This window comes from Haplochromis burtoni, unplaced genomic scaffold, assembly GCF_018398535.1.
Source record: "Haplochromis burtoni strain Fernald_Lab_line unplaced genomic scaffold, NCSU_Asbu1 Contig_193, whole genome shotgun sequence".
NCBI classification, from domain to species: Eukaryota; Metazoa; Chordata; class Actinopteri; order Cichliformes; family Cichlidae; genus Haplochromis; species Haplochromis burtoni.
Window position 1 is genome coordinate 742,092 of NW_024582554.1, and position 3,307 is coordinate 745,398.

Genomic DNA, 3,307 nt, shown 5'->3' on the forward strand with positions numbered 1-3,307 from the left:
ATCGAAAAGGCACCAGAATGTAAAATAGCTTCTCAAGTGAAACTCTGAGTGGGCCTTGATTACGCTTCATTTCCAAGTCAAATCTGAGAGTCCTGAAAGTAAGAGCACTCAGCACTGAAGATGGTGAACACAGTCATGCATATTGTCTGTTCACATCCACACACACAGCACCACTTGTGTTCTTAAAACATCTTTTATACGCATGGCTGTGTATGCGCTTATCATCAGCGTTTTGCACTAAATAATGGGTTTCTACATGCCCGCAGTCGTTGGTTGATGGATCACTTATTGGTGATCACTGAGCCGTATGTCTGTTTTTAACCCCTACAGTAGCCTGAACAGTTGTCAGTTCACTGTTTCAGTCCTAATCATGTAGGAATAGTAACTGCGAAATATTATATACAATTTGAAATTCTTTGAAGCACAGCGTGTTGTGCAGCCGTTTGTTATCGATTAATGAATATGTGCTGAACGCTGCCCGCTCCTCACGATCGGGTCTTTGGAACAGAACTTTGCTCTGGCCTGATTCTCACATGATGAATTCTGACATAAACGACATCCCGTCCTTATTGATGTGAGTCCAGCAGTTATTAAAATGCAGGCGTAGTTGGCAGTGCTGCTCATGGGAGTGGTTTGCTGTCTCTGAGAAACATTTCTGTGTCTTTAGCTGCTGAACGTTCCACCACACAAACAAAACTGCAGACGTTGTTCGTGTGCCGTTTGCTGCTGGAAGTGGTGGTGCATCTGAAAGCGCAGCTGGAAACCCAGTGCATGGGTCCAAAACCCAACTCATGAGCTGAAAGAGTCTAAAACTGCAAAAATAGTTCAGTCAGAACAGAATACATGTCACTGGGAGGGTGACGTTTGACGGAAGTGAAACATGTGAAGAGGTTTCAAGTTCTCAATCAGAGCTTAAGCGATCTGTTTTAAACTGATACCAGTATTTGGTGATTTAAGTCAAATCTATCGGCCGATTTTTGATTGATTTTTTTCGACTGGTTGATTGGAAACATTTAAGTGCAACAAACATACAAAGAAACAGGAACTCTGAATGGGGCAAACACATTTTCCTACCACTGTAACACTGGTGCTTTCACAGGGACAGCACACAGCTCAGGATGTGTTTACTGAGCGTGCTGGCTAAAGGGAAGTTCTAGTTTTATCAGTGTTGTCCCTTGACCCTGCAGGCGGGAGGGCCTCATGGACACGCAGGCTTTGAATGCGATAAAGTTTGAAATTGATAACATCGCTGTATCAGCAAAAGTCTCTGATGAGTTTGAGATCAAGCTTTCTAAAACTCTTGTGTATATGATAACTCGAGAACAAGGCGATGTAGGAATCTCAAACTGACACCACACGTGAGCCGGAGTACCCGGGGAGAACCACGCAAACACGGGGAGAACATGCAAACTCCACACAGACCTCATCATGGTATCTAATGGAAGTCAGGCTCTCTGAAATGCCACACCACGCCATTACTGACCCGCTGCCAAACCGGTCATGCACCAACATCTTGGTGTTCTCTGGCAAACATCCTGCATGGTGTTGGACTGTAAGCACAACCGCCACCTGTGGTCGTCGGGCCCTCAGGCCACCCTCATGGAGTCTGTTTTGACCGTTTGAGCAGACACATGCACATTTGTGGCCTGCTGGAGGTCATTTTGGAGAGCTCTGGCTCCTCCTGTTCCTCCTTGCACATAGGCGGAGGTAGCGGTCCTGCTGCTGGGTTGTTGCCCTCCAACAGCCTCCTCCACGTCTTCTGATGTACTGGCCTGTCTCCTGGTAGTGCCTTCATGCCCTGGACACTGACAGACAAAGCAAACCTTCTTGCCAGAGCTCGCATTGATGTGCCATCCTGGATGAGCTGCACTACCTGAGCCACTTGTGTGGGTTGTAGACTCTGTCTAACGCTACCGCTAGAGAGAAATCACTGCCAGCATTCAAACATCCAGAAAGCTGAGATACTGAGAAACGGTCTGTGGTCACCACCTGCAGAACCACTCCTTTATTAGGGATGTCCTGCTAATTGCCTATGATTTCCACCTGTTGTCTGTTCCATTTGCACAACATCACGTGACACTGATTGTTGCTTCCTAAGTGGACAGTTTGACTTACATTGTTTTGTCTAAGTGTTCCCTTTATTTTTGTGAGCAGTGTAGTTTGTCAGAGGACTCCTTTGACCAGCTGCTGTTTCCTCCCATGCAGTAACATCTCAGCCCCACCGGCGTTTGGTTTAGACAACCTCCACAAACCTGTGTTTGCTTTTACAGCCTGTCTGATCATCTAAATATTAATGACTTTTTAATCATATGTGACTTTGCACAATGTCCTTGTAGCTCCTCTCTCCAGCTAAAATCAACATCCGCAATCGAGTTGTAGAGTAATACTATAGTGAGGTCAATGTACACGTGGTGCTTGAAGTCCAAACATGTTGTGAATGGTTTTAGAGTATGTAGGAGGCGGAGCTTTGCTTCCTTGTTTGTTTAAGGCAGCCAAATTCCAACAGCTCTCATTTTGTCAGTAGATAATCAAAGGAAACCGCAGGAAGTGACTCTATGAAAAGTCAAGTGATGGCATCTAAAAGCCAACAGAACCTCAGTTCATGGAAATCTGAATAAAGAAATCTAAACAAGTCTCAACAGGGCAGTTTGGACAGATCTGCCCCTCATCTTAGCTGGTCTCAGGAAAAAAAGGAAGCACGTAGGTGTGGACCCATCCATCACGCTTTTCTAAGGTTCAGTGACAGCTTATTAAAAACTTTCCATAACCTGTTTACAAGCCGAGTTGGAAATCCAGGCGAATTAATAATACAAATAATACAATCACAGGTCCCAGTGTGTATAAAGAGAGATATCGAGCGCTGAACTTCTGCCAACTCTTTTTGAAAAAGGACTCTTCATTTGCACACAGACTGTTTACACTCTTGCCAGCAGACCTTGGCGTGAATCTTTCACTAGCTGTCAGTTCACCTACAGTTTCTAACAGAACAGCCACAAACAGATATGAGGAGGTGCATGTGAAAGCACGGGATATTTAGTTTCAGATGAGGAGCTTTTGGAAAAGGCGATGTGTCGGCAGGCGGGGGATTCCGGGAACGTACGAGCTCTTACTGTAAACGTGACGCTCGTTTTTAGGAAGCTACCCTGGACCAGAGCCAGGGAACTTTGAAGTGCTGGTTAGAGCTTTTGCTGACTAATTCAGTGTGTGAGCGTCCGCAGCCTGAGAACATCCATCACACAGCTGCTGTGTGTCTGCCGGGCAGCGAGGCCCGAGTGTTCGAGCTGCGTCATGAGCCGCTCTTGGCACC